The sequence below is a fragment of the Balaenoptera physalus genome (genome assembly GCF_965194825.1).
Source record: "Balaenoptera physalus genome assembly, chromosome: 3".
NCBI lineage: Eukaryota > Metazoa > Chordata > Mammalia > Artiodactyla > Balaenopteridae > Balaenoptera > Balaenoptera physalus.
In genome coordinates, this window is record NC_138890.1 from 38,524,394 (window position 1) to 38,542,783 (window position 18,390).

The 18,390-nt window shown below is 39.6% G+C and overlaps 1 protein-coding gene across 1 annotated transcript in view; it reads right to left on the reverse strand.

The window, feature by feature from the left end:
• UBLCP1 (ubiquitin like domain containing CTD phosphatase 1) overlaps window positions 1-1,182 on the reverse strand; it is a 30,046-nt gene extending 28,864 nt beyond the window's left edge. Inside the window, exon 1 of the mRNA XM_082456539.1 lies at window positions 1,032-1,182. The gene's annotated coding sequence lies outside the window, so the exon portion shown is untranslated. The remainder of the gene's footprint in view (window positions 1-1,031) is intronic.
• Window positions 1,183-18,390: the final 17,208 nt, after the last annotated feature.

Genomic DNA, 18,390 nt, shown 5'->3' on the forward strand with positions numbered 1-18,390 from the left:
TGCATGAGTCATTTTATGTTTTCACATTTAGCCTTCTTTCTTACACAATTTTAATGTTTTGTATCACTGCAGACCCTATCAGATTTATAAACTGAAGAATGATTTTAGGGGTAAATGTGGCAATCAAACCCGAAAAAGTAAGCAAGGAGCACACCTTTATGGTGAAACTACAGTCAAGAACGGCTGTTTGGGTAAATTCTTCTAACATACAGTGGTGACTTGCCTAGTCAAGGCAGGAATGTTTACTTGACAAGAATAGTGTTAATCCCTGCGATAACAGCCGTGACATCACTTTGTATACTATAAAAAGCAATACGAATGGTGGTGAAGATAGGAAAATGATAACATGCTCAACAACTTAATTGAATAATCTCATTTAATCTTCACAATCCTAAACTGACAACTACTGTCTTCATTATACAACTAAAAAATTGAAAAAGAGGAAAAACAAATTGCCCGAGACCACACAACTAAAAAGTAGCAAAGGCAGTTAATTTGAAAGTAACAGCAGCAAAAGTTAACACCTTGGGAATTGAGGGGAGGGAGTTAAATTTAAACACGCCCAGTAAAGGGTAACTGTTGAAGTACCGTCAACTCCTCCTCGGGAGAGCAGGGCAGCAGCAACTGCGAGGGAGTGCAGAGAAGAGAGCTGTGGGAAGTGACTGGTATGAGACAGCACAGAAGGCAGGCAAAGACCCCAAAACCCGAGAGGGCCGGGATACATTCAACAGGGAGGAGGGAGAGACGGACAAACCCCAGAAGAGGGAGGAATAAAGGTTTGGGGACGCAAAATACACTGAGGCGCCGGAAGCCCTCCACCTAGGCGACGAGGCTGGATGGGAGGGCGTCGGCCCCTGTGAAGAGCCGGCCGGGGCCGGAGGCCTGGGCCGCGAACCTGGGCAGCCGCGGGCGGGGCCCCCACGAGCAGCCACCAGCCCGCCCGCCCGGCCACAGTGGAGGCCGGGTCGCGAGGACAGCAAAGCTGCGTCCCCCAGCCCCACGGCGCGCCGTGGTGCCCCGCATCCCCTCACCTGGAGCGCGGCGGAACCGGCAGCAGTGAACGCAGAAACCGACCGCAGCGGAATCCAAGGCGACCGGAAGTGAGAGGCGGGGACCGGAACCGGCTAACGAACCGGAAGTTAGGGTTTGAAACGGAAGCGCGCCGGAGAGTGGAAGGTCGCTTCCCTTGTTTCTCTTCGGGCAGTGATGTTACATAGTCGTTGCCAGGGAGTTCCTCACCGCGACGAGGGAACCAGGCCTTTCCGAGAATGTGACCGCTGTACGGATGCCTGCGAGTCCCGGATGGCTTCCGCCCCCCTCGCCCGTTCTGCGCATGCGTCCGCTGGCGGGCTTTGAGTTGGGCAGGCCCTGCGGGGGTATGAAGTCTCTGGTATTGCTTCGCCAAACTCGGAGCTGGAGTCGGTGCGCTGGCTTCCCTAGGTGTGCTGAGATCTTCCTGGGACTCGGGCCTAAGACTTGTGTGGCTTTGTCATGTTCCGAATGAGGCCTGAAAGGTGATGTTTGAGGACTGAAAACTTGAGAAGTCTACCTGGCACTAGGGGCCACCAACACTAGTAATTTCAGGAGTTCAGAAGTCTACCCGTTTTACCCAATCGAAGAGGAAACTGAGGATCGTCAGGGAAGGGGCAAGCCCAAGTCTCAGAGAACCAAGGAAGCAAATCTCATGAGAGCTGCATCGAGATTACTGTAGTCTTGTATCGAATTAGTCTCCACCCGCCCATTCCCAGGTCCATTCCATCTTCCCGCAGAATGCTAAGAAAGCCAATTACAAACCCTGACAAAAGAATTCCAGGGTTTAATGGAAATTCGGAGCAGCCGCTGTCTGGTACAGCGAACTCCCAACGTGCATCACTTTATGATAGGCAAGAAAAAGAAGTTAATAATTGCCCACTAGATTCTTGTATGTGGCGGCAAACAAAACTTAGGTTTTGAAAAGGAAGGGAAAGGGAGAAAATAATATTGGCCCCAAGTATGCACTAGTCCTTGAATTACTTGTATTTTTCCTTCTACTTGACAGCAGTGTCACTGATCCATGTTTCCCTTTTGGCTGTCATGGAACGGAAGCAAAGAGCCAAGATTTGTGTCTTAACAGTTTTTTAGTCAAGACACACAAACTATTTTACATTTTCCTTCCCTCTTCTGGTAATTTTTATTGCACTAGTAATGTATGAGTATCTGCTCATTTTTAAAAATGAAACATATTTTCAGTAACAAGTATTCCTGCTATCCTTCAAAAAATGGGAAACGGAAAACCCAAAGTTAAAAGAATTTGTACAAAAGTCACACATTAGCAGTCTAGCCAAAGAGATGGCCAAAAGACAAGGGACTGGACTCCAGAATGAATTTTCTTTCAACCTAATCTCTTTTTTGCTTTGTTCACGTGCCAAACAGCTTCTTGGCGACTTTATATTTTTGCTGTTGTGGTTAGAGAAACTTGTTTTTGTTAACGTAACGGTGAACTAAAACATTTTTAAGCTTCACTAATTCTAAACAACAGGATACATAAGGAGGTTCCTTTTAATCATGGAATAGCCATTGTGCAGAGTCTGATAAGTCTGGTATTACTAGAGTGTAAATAATTTAATAATTACAAATTATCTAGCCAAGTGTTGAACAGTAGTATTTCTCAGAGAATAATGGTAGCAGAGATTTACCAGATGATTTTAAGTTATGCCCAAATCTCAGTTCCTCCAAGTCCATTTATAGACTTGGTCCATTTACCAGATGATTTTAAGTTATCTTATGCCCATATCTCAGTTCCTCCAAGTCCATTTATATTTAGCTAAACATTCATTAAATCAAAAATAATGTTAAGGGCTTCCCTGGTGGCGCAGTGGTTGAGAATCTGCCTGCTAATTCAGGGGACACGGGTTCGAGCCCTGGTCTGGGAAGATCCCACATGCTGCGCAGCAACTAAGCCTGTGAGCCACAACTGCTGAGCCTGCGCATCTGGAGCCTGCGCCCCGCAACGGGAGGGGCCGCGATAGTGAGAGGCCCGCGCACCGCGATGAAGAGTGGCCCCCGCTCGCCGCAACTAGAGAAAGCCCTCGCACAGAAACGAAGACCCAACACAGCTAAATAAATAAATAAATAAATAAATAAATAAATAAATAAAGTAGCTATTAAGTAAATAATAATAATAATAATAATGTTAAGAAAACACTTGGAGTGGATTGAAAGATAACATTGAATAAAAGAACTGGACTCGTGGTAACTAGGAATGTATATAAAGTGGACCTAAAAAGGGGCTCACAGCCACTCACAACTTCCAATAAGAAGAGAAAAATTAAACGTCTGCCTCCTGTTGCTCACTAGAACCTTCTTCTAATGTGTGGAGGATGATATACTTGTGCCTCACTCATACTTCTCTGCAGCAACTAAAGATGCCTGGGAATTCCTGCATAGGGTTGTTTTTTTTTTTTATAAACATCTCTATTGGAGTATAATTGCTTTTACAATGGTGTGTTAGTTTCTGCTTTATAACAAAGTGAATCAGTTATACATATACATATGTTCCCATATCTCTTCCCTCTTGCGTCTCCCTCCCTCCCACCCTCCCTATCTCACCCCCTAGGTGGTCACAAAGCACCGAGCTGATCTCCCTGTGCTGCGTAGGGTTTTGATAGGTTGTCAGGCCTAAGTGATTAAAAGAAATGTGGAACAATTTCAAAAAATCAGATGGTAAACTACTGATACCACTGTGCCCATGTTTGGATTGGAAGACAAAAGGACATTCCTGCACCCCAGACAGAAAGCTACCACCCCTCTGCATGTATCTCCATCTTCCCCTGACTTCTTTACTTCATTCCCTTTCTCAGGCCGTTTTCTTCCTCTCCTTCCAGTTGAAAAACAATCCTCTTTCTAATTTCTTTTTTTTTCATTTAGTGCACTACAGCACTTTGTTTCTCTCTTTTAATGTTTATACCCTTGTTTTTTCCCTGACTGCAATTAGTGAGCTGAAATGGTTAGAATCTGCCCAATAGAACAGATTCTGCAGGCCCTTAACTCACCCTGGCAAGTGAACTACTGCCTTTCTCTATTCATCTTGCTTTCTCAAACGACTACTTAAAACGTCAACTCTCTTCCAACCTCAGATCTTCCAGTTTACATCCTTGCTCTTGGCAGATGACTTTGTCTCATATTTTGTTAAGAAAATAGAAAGTCTCAAAGAGGAATTGCCTGAACTTCAGACCTCCAGATCTACAAACTAAGTTATATCTGCACTTGTCCTCACTTCTTTTGCTTGTTTCAATGTGGCAATTTTCTTCTACCCGAAGTCAACCCTTATATTTGTGCTCTGGCTACTTCCCTCTCAGGAAACTTTATATAAATCCAGTATCCCTCTCTCTTGCTCTTGTATTTTTAACCTCTCTCTCTCTACAGGCTCATTTCCATCAATGATAAACATGCTACAGGATCTTGCCGTCATAACTACTATCCTTTCTTTTCACAGTTGGGCATTTCAAAGCATTGTTTGCATTTGTCTAAACTTGACATAATCCGTAACTGTGTATTTCAGACAATTTGTTTAGTGACAATCTTTTACTATACTGTAAGCTTTGTGAGGAAACAGACCATGTCTGCTCTATTCACCACTGTATCCTCAGAGCATAGCATGATGTTGGCTAAAGCAGGTACTCAATACATATTTGCAAATGGATGAATAATGAATAGAATGTCAAGTAATGAAAGATTATATAATAATACATATTATACATATAATAACATATATCAGTGATTTATAATGATTATAATTTGTAATTGACTCTGGATGCACAGGGAAGTTCTGAAATACACACCAAATGTTAACAGTTCATGGCACCGTAGGATGCACTCAGTAAGTATTTGTTAAATGAATGAAAGAAATTATCTCTCGATGGCATCATAGAGCAGGTGAGTTTCACCTTGTTTATATTTTTCTGTATTTGCATTTTTTACAATAATTTTGCATTCTTTTTCTCTTTTATTAAAAATAGTACAAGGGGGCTTCCTGGTGGCGCAGTGGTTAAGAATCCGCCTGCCAATGCAGGGGACACGGGTTTGAGCCCTGGTCCGGGAAGATCCCACATGCCACGGAGCAACTAAGCCTGTGCGCCACAACTACTGAGCCTGCACTCTAGAGCCCATGAGCCACAACTACTGAGCCCACGTGCCACGACTACTGAAGCCCACGCGCCTAGAGCCCGTGCTCCTCAACAAGAGAAGCCACCACAATGAGAAGCCTGCGCACCACAACAAAGAGTAGCCCTCGCTCGCCGCAACTAGAGAAAGCCCGTGCACAGCAACAAAGACCCAACGCAGCCAAAAAATAATAATAATTAAAAAAAAATAGTACAAGACTTCCCTGGTGATCCAGTGGTTAAGACTCTCGCTTCCACTGCAGGGGGCACAGGTTCGATCCCTGATCAGGGAACTAAAATCCCACATGCTGTGTGGCATGGCCAAAAACAACAACAACAAAAATAATACAAACATATCCTTACCACTATTAATTTTTAGGCCTATCCTTGAAAATCTTTTCTGTGCTTTAGATATATACACGTGTATACAGTTTATACATATTTTAAAGTAATTATGTATACACAGGAGGTTGCAAAAAGAGATTATGTGTACACTTCACTCAGTTTTTTCTAATGATCTCATCTTATGTAATTATAGTACAATACCAAAACCAGGATATTGACATTGGTACAATGTGTGTGCATATAATTGTATGCCATTTTATCACATGTAGATTCATATAGCCATCACTGCAATCAAGGTACAGAACTCTTCCATCACCACAAAGATACGCCTTGTGCTCCCTCTTTATACTCACACCCACCCCCATTTCTGTCACCATTCCTAACCCTTTGTCACTAATCTGGTTTCCATCTCTATGATTTCGTCATTTCCAGATGTTATGTAAACGGAAATATATGGTATATGCTTTTGAGATTGGCCTTTTTCACTCAGAATAAGGCCTGTGAGATTTATTCAAGCTATTGTGTGTATCAGTAGTCCATTTCCTCTTATGGCTGAGAAGGATTCCCTGGTATGGATTTATCACAGTTTGTCTAACCACCTGTTGGACATTGTGGTTGTTTCCACTTTTTGGCTTTTACAAATAAAATAGACCGTTTGTATGTAATGCAATTATTGATATTTTAAGGCTTCAGGCTGCCACTTTATTGTTTTCTGGTTTTTGTTTTTCTATTTTCTTTTTCCTGTCTTTCTGTTGGTTACTCAAACATGAGTTAAGAATTCCATTTTGATTTGTCTGTATTGTTTTAAAGTGTATCTCTTTGTATACATTTTTAGTGATTGCTCTGAGTATTATATATACATAACTTAGCAGTCTACTGGTGGTAATATTTTACTAGTTCCAGTGACGTATAAAAACCTTGACCGCTAATTAAGTTCCTTTACTGTCTCTAGTTTATAATTGTCTTAAATATTTCCTCTACGTACATTGAGAACCATATCGAACAACGTTATAATTTTTGCTTCAATCATCAGATACAACCTAGAAATTTCAAGGAGAAGGAAAGTCTGTTGTATTTACCCATATTTTTATTCTTTCCATTGTTCTTTCTTCCTAATGTCCCAAGATTCCTCTTTGTTTAGAGAACTTCTTTTAGTCATTCTCTTAGGATAGGTTTGCTAGCAACAAATTCTTTCAGGCTTGCTTCATTTGAGAATGTCTTGACCTCTCCTTTATTACTAAAGCATATTCTCACTGCTTATAGAATCTGGATTGACAGTTCTTTTCTTTTGGCACTTGAAAAATGTGCCACTTCCTTCTGGCCTCCATAGTTTTAGAAGAGAAATCTGTCAATAAAATTGTTTTTCCTGCTGTTTATAAGCTATTGTTTCTTTCTTGCTGCTTTCAAGAATTTTTTTCTTTGTCTTTAGTTTTCAGAAGTTTGACTATGCTGTGTCTTGGTGGAGATTTATTTAGGTTTATTCTATTTGAGATTCACTCAACCTTTTTATTCTATATGTTTATGTCTTTTGCCAGTTTGGGAATTTTTAGACATTATTTCTTCAGATACTTTTCGTGGTTGGGGTAGAAGTCCAAGCTCCTCATTAGGCCTCCTTTGACACCCCATGTGGGCAGGAAAGGGCAACCCATTACTCTTGTACAGGGGTGAGGGTTCAGGTTCTCCACCAGCCTCCAGTGATACCACCCGAGTTGGGAGGTAGAGGGGTGCTTCATCACTACACCCCACATGGCCTCCACAGGAAGACAGTAAAAGTTCTGGCTTCCCACTCAGTCTTCTCTGACACCATCCTGGAAGGGAGTTGGAGTACCTCATTATAGCCTGGCAAGGGTGAAAGGCTAGACTTCCCACTGGGCTAATGCTGACAGAGGTGGTGGAACTACCACTTTTTCTTGTGATATTTGGTTGGAGTATGGCAATGTGTCAGGGGTCTCCAAGAACACTCCTTTGTTCAATGATTCACCAGGAGGACTCACAGGACTCAATTTATTGTTGTATTCACAGTTGAGATTTACGGCAGAAGTTTACAAAGCAAAATCAGCAAAGGGAAAAGCTTCAAGGAATGAAGTCTAGAGGAAACAAAGCACAAGATTCTTCTAAGAGTTCTCTCTCAGTGGAATGGCCCAGGGTGTGCTCAGTTTTTCAATCAGTGAATTGTGACAACACATATGAAGTGTTTTCTCCTGGGAAGCTCTTTAGAGATTCAGCACCCCAGGTTTTTGGAGGTCTGGTCATGTAGGTACTCACTTCCTAATATCAATTTCAGACTCCCAAAAGGAAAGCAGGTGAGCAGCATAAACCACGTGGTTTCCATGAACAATCTAGGCACAGTGAGACACTCTTCTCATTTAGGGAAGGTTTAATATCAGTGCAGGAAAATATCAGTGAAGTTCCCAGATGCCAGCCAAGGGCCAACCTCGCAAACAGGACTTTTTGGCGACAACAGGCTCAGGCCTCCCACGTTGACTCCTTTCTGCACAAGTGGTTATTTTACTTTATTTTTTTAACATCTTTATTGGAGTATAATTGCTTTACAATGGTGTGTTAGTTTCTGCCTTATAACAAAGTGAATCAGTTATACACATACATATGTTCCCATATCTCTTCCTTCTTGCGTCTCCCACCCTCCCACCCTTCCTATCCCACCCCTCTAGGTGGTCACTCAGTGGTTTGTGACCATAAGTGGTTATTAACTAAATATTTTCTCATTTGCTAGGCTGTGGCTTTCCTGGTTCTTTGTCTAGAGAGAACAGGCTTTTTGTCTGAGCCCACTGACATTTCCAGGTTGCCAGTATCTCTAGTACCCCAACTATGAAGTAAAAAGAAAACTCAGAGAACTCACTGCCTTGTCTTTCCAGGTAACTAGAGAACTCACTGCCTTGTCTTTCCAGATAACTAGCCAATCTGCCTTCTCTCCACCTTTCAGTCTTCTTATATTTGTTTTATAGCATCCAGGGTTTTTAGCTATACTTGGCAGAAGGAATGGGGAGAAATGCAACTGCTCTGTCTCATCCCGGAACAGGAAGTCTCTGTATTACTCTTAAAATTAAGAAAAAAGTGATTTTTAAAATTTTCATTTTGAAAACAGAGTATATATATATATATATATATATATATATATATATATACATATATAAACAAAACATACACACATATATATACACATACATATATATATTAAAAATAGGCTTAATTTTTAAAATTGGATTTAGAACACAACGTGGGATATATCCTCTTAAAAAAAATTCTAGATATACAGTATAGTATCCCTGCAGGCAGTTACACATGCAGAGTGTTAACTGTAAAACCTGTGCTTCTGGTTTATATCCAAAGTCATGTGCATAGGAGACAATATCTTCTTAATCATGGGGGAAATAATTACAAATGTCCCTACTCACACATTCTAGACTAATGAACTATTCCTGAGATGAAAAATTTAGTATGATATACTGCCACCTAATCAACATTCAATTTGAAATCTTAAACAAGAACATCAAATTGTTATTATGTTGCAGTATTTCACATTATGAGGGAAATTTCATTTATTTGGTTTTTATATCTACAGAGACTCATAAGTGAACAAATTAATGTCTCCCAACTTCAATAAATATTAATGAAATGTCTAGACTGTTAGAATCTAAACATTTACAATGTGACAAAGCAAGTTTTGATCACCAATAAGCTATCTGTAATGACTAGTTTACCATTGTTTTATTCATTATACTTCTAATTGTCAGGAAACATTTCTTTAACAATGTGTTAATGTCCAAAAAGCATTAGATGGGGTTCTAGAGGCAGCCTTGCCTAAAATTATCCTCCTGACTTTGAGGTAATCAATTTCCCCTGACCTCAATACCTGTTTATAAAAATGAGCTAATCGAATAACCAAAAGATGCTTTTAAATTCTATATTTTAAATCTCTAGGGCTTCCCTGGTGGCACAGTGGTTAAGAATCTGCCTGCCAATGCAGGGGACATGGGTTCAAGCCCTGGTCCAGGAAGATCCCCCATGCCACGGAGCAACTAAGCCTGTGCGCCACAACTACTGAGCCTGCACTCTAGAGCCCGCGAGCCACAACTACTGAGCCCACATGCCACAACTACTGAAGCCCGTGTGCCTAGAGCCAATGCTCTGCAACAAGAGAAGCCACCGCAATGAGAAGCCTATGCACCACAACGAAGAGTAGCCCCCGCTCGCCGCTACTAGAGAAAGTCCGCGTGCAGCAACGAAGACCCAGTGCAGCCTAATATAAATAAATAAATAAATTTATTTTTTTAAAAAAGAAATCTCTAGGGGACTTCCCTGGCAGTCCGGTGCTTAAGACTTTGCCTTCCAATGTAGGGGGTGCGGGTTTGATCCCTGGTGGGGGAGCTAAGATTCCACATCCCTCGAGGCCAAAAAAACAAAAAACAGAAGCAATATTGTAACAAATTCAATAAAGACTTTAAAAAAAACTGGTTCACATAAAAAAAAAATCATTAAAAAAAATCTCTAGGTTTTAGTTCAATAGTTCTCAAACAACAGCCTATAGACCTATTTGTGTCATGGTTTCCATCAATCTTTCACTTTCAAAATTAGAAATATAAACATCAGGTAGTGCATTTTCATAAAGCCAAATGGAAAAATCATGTTCTTTTTCATTGATAGTTTTTATTACTTCTCTCATGTCTGTGTTTATCCTTCCTGGAATTTCCAGAGCTTCATTATTCATAGTGAAATAAACTTCATAGAGAATTTACATTTAGTATTTAAGATTTCATTGATAACATCAAAGTGGTACATTTTTTTCTTGATGCTGTATAAGTATTACCTCAAGTGATTTGTTTTGAAATATTATTTATGGTGTTAACTAACAGAAACTTAATCAGGCTAGCTTGTGCTAAAAAAGTGGGGACTGGGGTGGGGAAGAAGGGAAGTATTACAAGGGCACAGTACCTGACAGAGGGTATTAATTAAATGTTGCTGAACCAGGTACCAAGACAAGTCTAAGATCTTTCACAATAAATCCACAGACCTTATCCTTAGAGTACTGCTATTAATATGACCCTGATTCCCAGTCTCTGTATCACTCAACTTCAAATCCCCAAATCCTGGGATCAGATATTGTGGTGGCGTAACTTAGGTGACATGTCTGTCTCTGAACCAGTCAACTCCTGCAAGGGCATCAGGTTCTGCCTAAGCCTGCCTTGGCTACTGGGAAGAGTTCTCAGGGAAGAAGGCCTCCCTGTAGGTCAAACAGCCACTCCTGAAGTATCTTCTATACTGATAGTTAAGGGTATTAATTCTCTTCCTGACAGGTCTCAACATTATTCTTTTTCTCTTCTTAACATTCTAGTTAATTCAATATTTATTTATCCACTCTATTCTTTAGTAATAGTCACTTTTTTTTTTTTTTTTTTTTTTTTTAGTAATAGTCACATTTTATCTGTAAGCAAATCATTCATTTTCATCCTCTCCATCCATATCTCAGCTCTTTGGATGTACACTAAGTTTATTTTATTTTGTTTGAACGAATATTTATTTTGCGTTTTCTTAACACCATAAAATTCACCATTTTAAACTGTACAATTCAGTGGATTTTCGTATATTCACAACCGTCATCACTATCTAACCTCGCAAATTTCCGTCACCCTGCGAAGTGATCCAATATTTGTGAGGTGTTCCATTTCCCCCTTCCTCTAGCCCTTGGCAACCGCTAATTTGCTTTCTGTCTCAACCGGTTTGCCTACAATGGACATTTAATATAAATGGAATCATACAGTGTGTGGATTTACGTCTGGCTTCTTTCACTTAACATAGTGTTGTGGGGTTCTTTTAAATTTTATTTATTTATTTATTTATGGCTGTGTTGGGTCTTCGTTGCTGCGCATGGACTTTTTCTAGTTGCGGCAAGCGGGGGCTACTCTTCGTTGCGGTGCGCGGGCTTCTCATTGCGGTGGCTTCTCTTGTTGCAGAGCACGGGATCTAGGCGTGCGGGCTTCAGTAGCTGTGGCTCTTGGGCTCTAGAGCGCAGGCTCAGTAGTTGTGGCGCACGGGCTAGGTTGCTCCGCGACATGTTAGCCACCAGGGAAGCCCATCGTAGTGTTTTAAAGGTTGATCCATATTCTCATCTGTATTAGTATTTTGTTCCTTTTTATGGTTCTATTGTGTGGCTATGCCACATTTTGTTTATTCATTCATCAGTTGATGGACATTTGTGTTGTTTCCACTTTTTGGCCATTATAGATATGCTGCTATAGACATTTGTGTACAAGTTGTGTGGACATACATTTTCAATTCATTTGGGTAGATGCCCAGAAGTGGAATTTCTGGGTCATATGGTAACTCTCTTGTTTAACTTTTTGAGGACCTGCCAAACTGGATTTACACAAATTTTAAATTCTACCACCTACAAATGTATTTTATGCTATCATTGCTACTAACATATGAAAAAATATTAAATAGTTCCAAATTAGTTCATGGTTCTCAAATACTGAAATTTTTTATATTTTAACTTAACACAAAGACTTCCCTGGTGGTGCAGTGCTTGGGAGTCCACCTGCCAGTGCGGGGTACTTGGGTTCGAGCCCTGGTCTGGGAGGATCCCACATGCCGCGGAGCAACTAAGCCCGTGCACCACAAGTACTGAGCCTGCTTTAGAGCCCGCGAGCGACAACTACTGAAGCCCGTGCCCTTAGAGCCCATGCTCCGCAACGAGAAGCCACTGCAGTGAGAAGCCCACTCACCGCAAAGAAGACCCAACGCAGCCAAAAATATATATAAATAAATAAAATTTTAAAAAAATGAACACAAATCTCTCCATTATTTTTTTCTTAGAATTGCCCCCTCAGAATTTGATTACATTTGAATAACTCTGATTTTGACATGAGTCACAGTTACTATTCCCTTTTTGGTATAGTGAATCTAAGTGTAACTTCTTTTTCATTACTTTCCCCTAATAATATTCCTAATTAACAATGACAATGATAACAGCTATTGTTTATTCATGTAAGCACCTTAGATGTATTATTTCATTTAATTCTCATAACAAACTAAAGAGCAAACTATATATTCTGCATTTTACTCATTGTTTGAGAAAATCACGGGCAGCTGTCTGTTTAAAAGCACAATTTGTGGGCTTCCCTGGTGGCGCAGTGGTTGAGAATCGGCCTGCCAATGCAGGGGACACGGGTTCGAGCCCTGGTCTGGGAAGATCCCACATGCTGCAGAGTAACTAGGCCCGTGAGCCACAACTACTGAGCCTGCGCGTCTGGAGCCTGTGCTCCACAACAAGAGAGGCCGCGAGAGTGAGAGGCCCGCGCACCGCGATGAAGAGTGGCCCCCACTTGCCGCAACTAGAGAAAGCCCTTGCACAGAAACGAAGACCCAACACAGCCATAAATAAATAAATTAATTAATTAATTAAAATAGCTTTACAAAAAAAAAGCAAAATCATTAAAAAAAAAAAGTACAATTTGTTACTTGCTGTTCTACTTTTAACCTTGGTTTAATTCAGTTTCTGATCCCTCAACAAGGCTGGAGAATGCAACCTTAGGACTCCAATAAACAGTGACAGACATATCATTGGCACTGCTTTTTAGTCGTACTGGTTATTATTTCTAATCAATGGTCAGCACATCTGATATCTGGTACTATTCCCTCCAGATGTCTTCTGTATCAACTGATTTGGACATGGTGCTTTTATGATCATGAGAAATGGAACTTCAAACATTACTTAATTAGGTGCCTGTTTGCCTTCTGTTTTTGTTTGTTTGTTTCAATAAGCTGCTCCAGTGATACTTCCATTTCTGAGCTATATCCCACTTCCAATTCTGTTTTCTGAACTGCTCACTCTTTGATCTTTCTGCTGGTTCGCTTATTATTAAGTTACTAACCACTGACACATGCCCATATCAACATGTCCAAGAAATGCCTTTAACAGGTTAAGTATTATCATTACACCCATTGTGCAGATAAGGAAACTGAGACATAGTGAAGTGCTTAAGTCACACTAAGGAGTTAGTGGAAGATTTGCACCCAGGTAGTTTGACTGCAGAGCAAAATTATCCAATAGAAACATAATTTGAACCACATATGTATAATTTTACATTTTCCAGTAGTCACATAAAACAAGTAAAGACAGGAAATATCCATTTTAATAATATTTTTATTCAACCCAATATATCCAAAATATTATAATTTCAACATGTAATTAATATAAAATATTAATGAGATATTTCATCTGCTTTTCTTCATACTAAGTCTTTGAAATCCATTGTGTCTTTTCATTTCTCCAAAGAAGACATACAGATGGCCAACAAATGCATGAAAAGATGCTCAACATCACTAATCATTAGAGAAGTGCACATCAAAGCCACAATGAGGTATCACCTCACACAGGTAAGAATGGCCATCATCAAAAAGTCTACAAACAATAAATGCTGGAGAGGGTGTGGAGAAAAGGGAAGCCTCTTGCACTGTTGGTAGGAATGTAAATTGATAGAGTCACTATGGAGAACAGTTTGGAGGTTCCTTAAAAAACTAAAAATAGAACTACCATATGACCCAGCAATCCCACTACTGGGCATATACCCTGAGAAAACCATAATTCAAAAAGATACGTGTACTGCAATGTTCATCGCAACATTATTTACAATAGCCAGGACATGGAAGCAAACTAAACATCCATCAACAGATGATTGGATAAAGAAGATGTGGCACATACATACAATGGAATATTACTCAGCCATAAAAAGTAATGAAAATGAGTTATTTGTAGTGAGGTGGATGGACCTAGAATCTGTCATATAGAGTGAAGTAAGTCAGAAAGAGAAAAACAAACACCATATACTAACGCATATATATGGAATTTTAAAAAACGGTACTGATGAACCTAGTGGCAGGGCAGGAATAAAGACACAGACGTAGAGAACAGACTTGAGGACACGGGGTGGGGGAAGGGGAAGCTGGGATGAAGTGAAAGAGTAGCATTGACATATATATACTACCAAATGTAAAATGGATGGCTAGTGGGAAGCTGCTGCATAGCACAGGGAGGTCAGCTCAGTGCTTTGTGACCTCCTAGAGGGGTGGGATAGGGAGGGTGGGAGGGACGCTCAAGAGGGAGGGGTTATGGGGATATATGTATACATATAGTTGATTCACTTTGTTGTATAGCAGAAACTAACACAACATTGTAAAGCATTTATACTCCAGTAAAGATGTGAAAAAAAAAAAAAAGAAATCCATTGTGTCTTTTATACTCAGAGCACATCTCAGTTCATACTAGCCATATTTCAAGTGCTCAGTAACCACACGTGGCTGGTGGCTACTGTACTGGGTAACGTAGCTTTAGAGTATGCCTTTTTAACCCTTTATTCTGCCTCCCCCAGTACTTCTCTATACTATTATATCTTCATTATGATTTTGTAAAAGTTTCTTTGCCTTTCCCCAAATTTTATCGTATTGGAATTGAAATAATCCATAACTTGCCCATGGAAATTTTTACAATCACACCACTCAAAAGGAAAAATTTAAACACCCCTTCCAAATGCTTAGAATGCTATTATTGCATTCATAATTCATTTGTGGGGGAAAATGAAGTTGTTGGTATTCTTTAGTCTTTAAAACATCATAAAAAAATAACTATAATTAGTATCTGTGGGTTCAAACTGGAATTTAACTCACTCAACATTTGTTGTGCACCTGCAGTGACAGAAACTACCAGCTGGCAGAAGGAAGGAAAGATGCCCTGAAGGAGGGAAAGTATATGGGAGAGATGAGATCTGAGTGTAAACACATCTGTTACCTGCTTTTCCCGTCTCCTCCCTAGGGAAATTCCAATCTTAATTGTCAGTGTGCACTGTAAGTCTTTTTTATTTTCTTTTTACGTTTTATACCTAATTTCTCATATAACAATAGTGTTATATACTGAATTTACTTATAGTACCAAGACAATCTTGGCATTTTGTAAATACTTTCTTTTTTTTTTAATTTTCTAATTTTATTTTATTTATTTTTTTATACAGCAGGTTCTTATTAGTCATAAATTTTACACACATCAGTGTATACATGTCAATCCCAATTGTCCAATTCAGCACACCACCACTCCCAAACCCCCGTGGCTTTCGCCATATGTTTGTTCTCTACATCTGTGTCTCAATTTCTGCCCTGTGAATGGGTTCATCTGCACCATTTTTCTAGGTTCGACATATATGCATTAATATACGATATTTGTTTTTCTCTTTCTGACTTACTTCACTCTGTATGACAGTCTCTACATCCACCCACGTCTCAACAAATGACCCAATTTCATTCCTTTTTATGGCTGAGTAATATTCCATTGTATATATGTACCACATCTTCTGGATCCATTCGTCTGTCGATGGGCATTTAGGTTGCTTCCATGACCTGGCTATTGTAAATAGTGCTGCAGTGAACATTGGGGTGCACATGTCTTTTTGAATTATGGTTTTCTCAGGGTATATGCCCAGTAGTGGGATTGCTGGGTCATATGGTAGTTCTATTTTTAGTTTTATAAGGGACCTCCATACTGTTCTCCATAGTGGCTGAATCAATTTACATTCCCACCAACAGTGCAAGAGGGTTCCCTTTTCCCCACACCCTCTCCAGCATTTGTTGTTTGTAGATTTTCTCATGATACCCATTCTAACTGGTGTGAGGTGATACCTCATTGTAGTTTTGATTTGCATTTCTCTAATAATTAGTGATGTTGAGCATCTTTTCATGTGCTTCTTGGCCATCTGTATGTCTTCTTTGGAGAAATGTCTATTTAGGTATTCTGCCCATTTTTGGATTGGGTTGTTTGTCTTTTTAATATTGAGCTGCATGAGCTGTTTATATATTTTGGAGATAAATCCTTTGTCCGTTGATTCATTTCCAAATATTGTCTCCCATTCTGAGGGTTGTCTTTTAGTCTTGTTTATGTTTTCCTTTGCTGTGCAAAAGCTTTGCAGTTTCATTAGGTCCCATTTGTTTATTTTTGTTTTTATTTCCATTACTCTAGGAGATGGATCCAAAAAGATCTTGCTGTGATTTATGTCAAAGAGTATTCTTCCTATGTTTTCCACTAAGAGTTTTACAGTGTCCGGTCTTACATTTAGGTCTCGAATACATTTTGAGTTTATTTTTGTGTATGGTGTTAGGGAGTCTTCTAATTTCATTCTTTTACATGTAGCTGTCCAATTTTCCCAGCTCCACTTATTGAAGAGACTGTCTTTTCTCCATTTTATATCCTTGCCTCCTTTGTCATAGATTAGTTGACCATAGGTGCATGGGTTTATCTCTGGGCTTTCTATCTTGTTCCATTGATCTATGTTTCCGTTTTTGTGCCAGTACCATATTGTCTTAATTACTGCAGTTTTGTAGTATAGTCTGAAGTTAGGGAGTCAGATTCCTCCAGCTCCGTTTTTTTCCCTCAAGACTGCTTTGGCTATTTGGGGTCTTTTGTGTCTCCATACACATATTAAGACCTTTTGTTCTAGTTCTGTAAAAAATGCCATTGGTAATTTGATAGGGATTGCATTGAACCTGTAGATTGCTTTGGGTAGTATAGTCATTTTCACAATATTGATTCTTCCAATCTGAGAACATGGTATACCTCTCCATCCGTTGGTATCATCTTTAATTTCTTTCATCAGTGTCTTATAGTTTTCTGCATACAGGTCTTTTATCTCCCTAGGTAGGTTTATTCCTAGGTATTTTATTCTTTTTGTTGCAATGGTAAATGGGAGTGTTTCCTTCATTTCTCTTTCAGATTTTTCATCATTAGTGTATAGGAATACAAGAGATTTCTGTGCATTAATTTTGTATCCTGCAACTTTACCAAATTCATTGATTAGCTCTAGTAGCTTTCCAGTGGCATGTTTAGGATTCTCTATGTATAGTATCATGTCATCTGTAAACAGTGACCGTTTTACTTCTTCTTTCCCAATTTGTATTCCTTTTATTCCTTTTTCTTCTCTGATTGCTGTGGCTAGGACTTCCAAAACTATGTTGAATAATAGGGGTGAGATTGGACATCCTTGTCTTATTCCTGATCTTAGAGGAAATGCTTTCAGTTTTTCACCGTTGAGAATGATGTTTGCTGTGGGTTTGTCATATATGGCCTTTATTATGTTGAGGTAGGTTCCCTCTATGTCCACTTTCTGGAGAGTTTTTATCATAAATGGGTGTTGAATTTTGTCAAAAGCTTTTTCTGCATCTATTGTGATGATCATATGGTTTTTATTCTTCAGTATGTTAATATGGTGTATCACATTGATTGATTTGCATATACTGAAGAATCCTTGCGTCCCTGGGATAAATCCCACTTGATCATGGTGTATGATCCTTTTAATGTGTTGTTGGATTCTGTTTGCTAGTATTTTGTTGAGGATTTTTGCGTCTATATTCATTAGTGATATTGGTCTGTAATTTTCTCTTTTTGTAGTATCTTTGTCTGGTTTTGGTATCAGGGTGATGGTGGCCTCATAGAATGAGTTTGGGAGTGTTCCTTCCTCTGCAATTTTTTGGAAGAGTTTGAGAAGGATAGGTATTAGCTCTTCTCTAAATGTTTGATAGAATTCACCTGTGAAGCCATCTGGTCCTGGACTTTTGTTTGTTGGAACATTTTTAATCACAGTTTCAATTTCATTACTTGTGATTGGTCTGTTCATATTTTCTATTTCTTCCTGGTTCAGTCTTGGAAGGTTCTACCTTTCTAAGAATTTGTCCATTTCTTCCAGGTTGTCCATTTTATTGGCATAGAGTTGCTTGCAGTAGTCTCCTAGGATGCTTTGTATTTCTGCGGTGTCTGGTGTAACTTCTCCTTTTTCATTTCTAATTTTATTGATTTGAGTGCTCTCCCTCTTTTTCTTGATGAGTCTGGCTAATGGTTTATCAACTT